Source organism: Alexandromys fortis, unplaced genomic scaffold, assembly GCF_014885135.2.
Source record: "Alexandromys fortis isolate MF-2015 unplaced genomic scaffold, M_Fortis_MF-2015_v1.1 scaffold_9, whole genome shotgun sequence".
Lineage (NCBI taxonomy): Eukaryota > Metazoa > Chordata > Mammalia > Rodentia > Cricetidae > Alexandromys > Alexandromys fortis.
The window spans coordinates 22054997-22061644 of record NW_026067892.1 but is presented as its reverse complement, the minus strand read 5'-3'; the positions used below and the strand labels follow the sequence as shown (position 1 = coordinate 22061644).

Sequence of the window (6648 nt, the reverse complement as noted above, 5' to 3'; positions counted from 1 at the left end):
GTGATAATGCAGATGGACCCAAAAAGCAGTGCCTCTGAAGAGGATTCTCACAGATCCTTCATGACCCAGTGTGCAATGCTGTTCTCATGACTGTAGTGAACTGTGCACACCATCTGAGTGAAGATTGCTGGACCTGCTGCTCCTGCAGACAGCCTACTTTCTCAGTGTGGCTCACCAGATCGCCATGAACAGCATGCTCCATCACCGTATAGGTGTGCTCTTTGGTATCGATGATGTGGAACAGCTAGATGATGTTTGCCTGGTCCAGCTCTTTGAAGATGTCAATTTCTGTTATGTTGCTATAGTCATTCTTTCTACCATTTTTCAAGGATAACAGCAACTTGCACCTTTGTGTGGAAGTGACGGACCAGCTTTACCTCAGCAAAGGTCTCTTTTCCAGGAGTCCTGAGTATGATTTAGGGGTTTACGTGATAAGCCTCTCTGATTCTCTATGTCCCTATGAATAATGCTGTTCTCATGACTGTAGTGAACTGCACACACCATCTGACAGAAGATGTGCTGAGCCTGCTCCTCCTGCAGACAGCCCACTTTCTCAATGTGGCCTGCCAGATCCCCCTTTGTTGCCTACTCCATTATGTATTCATGGTCTCTAGTATTGGTGATGTTTGACTGGTCCAGCACTTTCATGATGTTGATTTCTGTGATTTTGCTGTAGTCATGTTTCCTACCATTTATCAGGATCTTCATAGCATCTCACCACTCTGTGTGGAGGTGGCAGGCCAGCTTTACCTCAGCAGAGGTCTCTTATCCGAGGGTCCTGAGTATGACATAATGATCTTTGTAAGGCATAAGCCTCTCTGCAAGCTGAGACCTGAGATGGGTATTTTTGTGGTGTGACTGAGAAGGCAGATGTGGGAGCCCTGCAGGGAGTCCAGATGTGCTTTACTACAGAGAAGTCCAGCACAAAAAGAGTTAAAACCTCTACCGTAGGCTTCTCCAGAGGAACACATAGTAAACATGACATATGTCCCACTTATGGCCTTCCCTAGCATCGTTGTAAGAGTGGAGCAGTGTGCAAACCCCACAAAAGCTGCTCGTGAATTAGAAGCACCTAAATAACTATTTGCGTGGACACGGAAGAGCAAAGCTCATTCATCTGTCTCTCGTATCAAGGTCAGGTGAAAAGGAAAGTTTTGTCACTTTGCGGGAGAGGTGAATCCCCTCCACCATCTTCCTCCCAGGCCTGCTGTTGTGTTTGCATCCTGCCTATATCCCTTTGTCGCTCTCAACACAGGAGACACTGTCCACTGCATGCTGGTTCAGTCTAGATGTTGGAGAAAGGACCAGTTACTCTGTGATGTTTACCAGCACCGTATTTGTGTCTTGACAGGACAGTGACTGCAAGGTAAACAGAAATGGGTCAAAGTGTGGATGGGATGCTGGGAGGTTGTGGGTAATGCTTGCCTGTCCTGGGGACACTGTGCATACACGAGTCAGTCAGCAGTCTGGGAACTACATGTTATTCATACCCCACATCAATGGTCAGGCTTAGAGAGAGCCTTGACCATAGAGCTGGGGTTCCAGCCCAGTTGTTTGTTTGGGAGGTCTCCTGTCAAAGTTGGCTATGGGGTTGTCATGGACACTCTCCAAGTAGGCTTCTGCTCTCTGCAATATAGAGTGGACACTCAGAAAGGAGTGAGTGCCAGGATTCCGGTGTGGGTCTCAAATGCTGAAGGTATCACTGAAACGACTAAATTTAATCCTGTTCTGTGAGGGAGGTTTATGTTCTCTGTTTATCCTTGACACTGATCTATGGACAAATAAGCATATGGCTGCCAAAGCTGCCCTTTCCCATTCCCAGGAAGGTGGTTATTAGGCTCATGATGCAGAGGAGCTAAGGCGTAGTGAGAGACAACAGACGAGTGGATTCGGAGAGATTGTTGGCATAAGTTATGGCAAGTAATGCATCTCTGCCCTCTGGCTCTCTTGCCCCAAACTATTATGGAGGAAGGTGAATATCTTCTTATACCTTATTTGAGGACAGTCACTCTGCCACAGGCCAGCTACTTCGTCTGTAATTTGCTGAAGACTATTGAGCACGAGGATGCAGACAGCCTTGCAAGGAAAAGCAGTCTTGAGACACTGAGGCTCTTATGTGGTCATAATCGCGACACATCAGGGGGTTGTTTCAGTCCTAATGCATTTTACTGAAGCTTCGACCTGGGAAGGGAGACTTGGGCACTATGTCCAGGTCAGTGATCCCCAGGAGACACAGCCCAAGAGAATCACTGGCTCCAGACCCAGGGGATGGTGTCAGTATAAGGAGATGTGAGGTATATTTCTGTTTATACTGAAAATTGCCTTGGGTCTGATGGTGACTTTGTGTGTCCCTTCTACTCAGGGAGCCATGTTGTTTTTCTCCTGGGAGAATAGAAGTCAGCTAAAAACTAGGACTCCACACCCAACTCTTCCATCCATCACTGCTGGTCTGCTGGATGGAGCAGGAACAGGTGCACTCAGTACCAGCTATTTGTAGCAGGAACTGAACACACATCATCCCCAAAGCTGTCCTTAAGTATCCATCGTGCAGAGGACAAAGCTAATTCTTTGAGTTGTTCTTTTGGACAAAGTATGTTTGATTTGGAAACTGCTTAATGTTCACCCAGTGACCTATTGACTGAGATATGATGACCATATTGGTAATGTTGAATCCCTGGTGGTCTCATAGGTCAACTCCAGATCTCTAGTTCTCGTCCTTTCTCTCTGAATATCTGCAGGCTCTTTAGGACTTGTTCTATTGTAGATGCTTATTTTTACCAAGGATGTGTCCTGTCTGATGTAGGCAAGTGTACGTGAGATGCGGTGCAGCAAGCACAATGCCCGTGTTTAGGCATGATGTTTGGAAGCTGCGATTAATTCTTTGTTCTCAAACCCTCCTTCCTGCAAAGTATCAGTGCAGCCAGGGACATCATTCCCTGCAGTCAGAGGTTCCTAAAGAGACTATAAAGATGTTGGCCTAGGGAAGGGCACATTGGAAGACAGTGGGCATTATTGTACGTGTCTCATTAGTCCCTAAAGTGCATTAAAAGTAAGCCTGCCATTATCCTCCTAGGGCAGATTTCTCGAGCTTTGGGTATGTGGAATCATAGCCAGCTCTTACATTGGCCTCTAATATTCCTTCTCTTGTAGGTGCCTGGTCACATCCTGAAACAGACACCCAGGGAATTCCTGACCTGAGGACGTGCACACTCAGCACGGGAGCCAGTGATGCAGGAGAGCTCTCTCTTTTCGCTGGAAAACTAGCAGGCCCTTTCCTGAGCTCTCAGTTCAGAAGCTCCCCACAGGTTCAGGAGGATATCCTGGGTAGGGCAATGAAATGAATTCTGTTGCAGCATCCAATCACAGACCCCCTCCCCAATTATCAGCAAATTCTAAGGGTGACAGACGCATCAAATTGTAGATGTTTTACTGTGGAATCCTTGTTCCACTTCGATGCTGTGCATATTTTGACAAGCACAGAGGTGACCTATGCCTCTCTATTCTGACAGACGCCCCGGGAAACCTGCTTGAGCAGATAAAGTGCCCCAGTAGAGCGGGTGGGAACTAATGAGCCTCTTTGCAAAGTATGGGGACAGCATTGCCTGGGAAGGGCAGTGTCCAGGGCCTCTTTTCCAGGCCATCAATCACATGGTGTACTTGAGGTCCTCCACTTGTATGTCATTTGTCTTGGAGAAACAATTAACAAATACTGAAAATACTGAAATATTGATGTAGAATTCCAAGAGGATTTATTCTAATTGACATTCAGAAGAGTTTAGGATGTCTGAGAAGACGACAAAGGAATAGAATCTCTCAGACACCTCTGTTTCTCAGCACCCATCACTGTTGTTAAAGTGACAGACCCTACCCACCTTATGTCAGCTAATTTTCTCACTGGCATCCAGGGAAAGCAAGGCAGTGAAAATGGACTGCCCTCCAAGGGCTGGAGGATAACTGTGCAAAGCAGTCAATAGCAAACCCATTAGAAAACTCAACTTGATCTCAAATGTTACACTTGCCCCAGATCCAAACACTACAATGTTCATGTAACAGTTACAGAAGAGATCTATGTAAGTTTCTGCTCATAAGGAGGAAGATCAGAAACACCCGGAGAACATGAACTGTTCTCATGTGAGCTCTGCAGCCACGGCCCAAGAAATAGAGAGACTGGAGAACGGCTTGAGGAGACAACTCCTCAGGACATCTGGAGAGAGTTTGGACTCTGACGCACCCCCGGAGAGGACAAATTCCTGTTCTAAGCCAAGATGGTGGTTTACTGCTTAGCGGTGTCAGCAGTGTCCAGGCAGACAGGCCGATGTGCTCTGTGCACCGCTCTTTACACCCATGCAACCCCCAAGATTACTACAAAAGGATGTGAGACAGAAGCACAGTGATAACTTTCCAAAGTTGGGGGTCACATCCATCTCTGACTGTTAACTTTTTCCTAAGCCCAGGAGGAGGAGGAGGTTGAAGAAAGGAAATACATAGGACTTTCTGGAGCTGGTGAGTCTCCATGTTGCTGCTTCTGGAGCCCGGAAATCCTAGAGCTGCACACTCCCTAGCCCTGCTCCACACCCATTGCTGGATGCAACCCATGCAGAACCAACACCCTCCTTCTTCCCCACAATGACTGCAAGGCACCAGGCTGTGCTGTGCTAGATCTGCCACTTACCCCAGACTACTACGTGCCAGGCCCTGATGGACACCTACAGCCCACAATCTACATATAAGGTTAGGACTTACCTGACACACACGCTCCTTCCAATACAAGGGTATCAGGACCTTATTGTAGTTTCTGTGCAGATGCAGGCATGCGTACAATGCTAAGCATCAACCCTTACCTAGCCTCTCACTGTTTTATTGCCTGCATACACTACTATTCAGTGGTAGGGGATTTAGCATGGCTGAAAATTAGCAGTGCCCTGCGGGCAGTAACAGAGGTGTAAGAGACACTGAGCATTGCCTGAGGGTAGGCACAGTCTGAGGCTCAGGACTGTGGAGTGCAGAGGTATGTCATACGTAGTATTGCACAAGGGCTCAGGTAGGTGGTGAGCAAGCCCTGAAATCAAAGAGTGTGTTTCAGACTATCACGGTGATGGAAGGAGTGTCCCAGCAGCCTGATAACAAGTAGAGCACTCATGAATTTGACAAAAGGATTAGGGGGTGTCTAATAAGGCCTGAAGAGTGCACAGCCCTTATATTGAGATGACTCTGTGGGAGCTTCAGGGAGATGCTCTACAGTGTCTTATGAATACAGCATTGTATGTTGTGTGGCAGCATTTGTGAAGTGTCTACTATAATAGGGTCTGACCCATGGCGATCAATGTATAATACTAGGGGCGTCTCCAGCAGTGCCTGAGCAATAGTAGTATATGTGGAGCAGAGGTGATGGTGCTGATACTTTAAGGAACAGTGTGTGTGTGTGTGTGTGTGTGTGTGTGTGTGTGTGTGTGTGTGTCTGTGGTGATGGTGGAGAAAGTGTACTCATGGCTGTCACCTAAAGTGTATATAAAGGTATGTACTGTTGCATTTTTCATTGTACTGTGTGTTTCATGACAAAAGTGAAAGAAAGGTTTACTAACTCCCTCCTTCAAGGGTAGAGAGAGGATAAGAGGATGTGAATGCATCATATTTAACCAGCATGTCTTATCAGGTCGATGACTGTTTCCCATGCTCAATTGTATTTCAAAATACTGATTTTGGTGTCAGTATTATTTGGTGCCTGGTGATGAACAGGGCATTTCCTCCAGACTGGAGCATCTGTGGAGCACAGTGTAGCTTCTGCATCCCTTGGCTCTTTCTTCTGTACCCTCTCCCCAACTTCTATACTGATTGGAAAAGCTGGTTCCTTGCTCTCCCTCTAAGGGTAGAGGGAGGCCCAGAGAACCTTCAGGAATCACATTTAACCAGGGTGTCTCATCTTGTTTATGACTTTCCCTGCAGCTCCATCAGTATTTCATAATATTGACTGTGACTATTAGTTTACCATTTGGTTGTCTGTGTGTCAGAAATGACGCAGTGTCTTCAGATTTCTCACCCATGGAGGACATAGGCTGTGTGACTGTGGGAATGATTTCCTTAGTGGCATGTGGTGTACGTTGTTGAATGTGGCCCAGCCAATGTCATTCCATGTGCAACCATAATGTGATAGGGATTTGACAAATAGTAGGGAATGGACACTCTGTGGTGGTGATGATCTTGTGCATACCATCAATGGTGTTTTCTACGTATGTGAAGTGGCCAGGGACCACGGTATATAGGATGGTGTGCAAGCTCCACTTATCTCCTGCCAATCCATCATATAGGCTCCTTGTTAAGATATGTGAAGTCCAAAGGAGTAAGGGTACACAGACCTCTTCTAACATCTGCACCTCTGCAATTGAGTTGCCATTCCGAATTCACAAAGCTTGACCTTACCCCCTCCATCAAGATGTATTTTCACGATGTGCAATGTGTCTTTGGTGGAGAAAGTGCACCAGTGGCATGGGCTGATTAGTTATTGTTACCTTCTTATTATAGCGTATCTCCCTGAAGAACATCTCTTCTTCGAGGGGAGCAGATGCTAGGAGAACTTGCATGGATCCTATTCAAGCTGTGTGCCTCTTGTAATGATGGCGGTCCCCATAGCTCAGTTGGTACATCAATCAG

At 46.7% G+C, this 6648-nt stretch overlaps 1 protein-coding gene across 1 annotated transcript in view; it reads left to right on the top strand.

Moving 5' to 3' along the window:
• Positions 1 to 5430, top strand: part of LOC126499181 (zinc finger protein 120-like) — a 38033-nt gene extending 32603 nt beyond the window's left edge. Inside the window, exon 5 of the transcript XR_007591026.1 lies at positions 3151 to 5430. The gene's annotated coding sequence lies outside the window, so the exon portion shown is untranslated. The remainder of the gene's footprint in view (positions 1 to 3150) is intronic.
• Positions 5431 to 6648: the final 1218 nt, after the last annotated feature.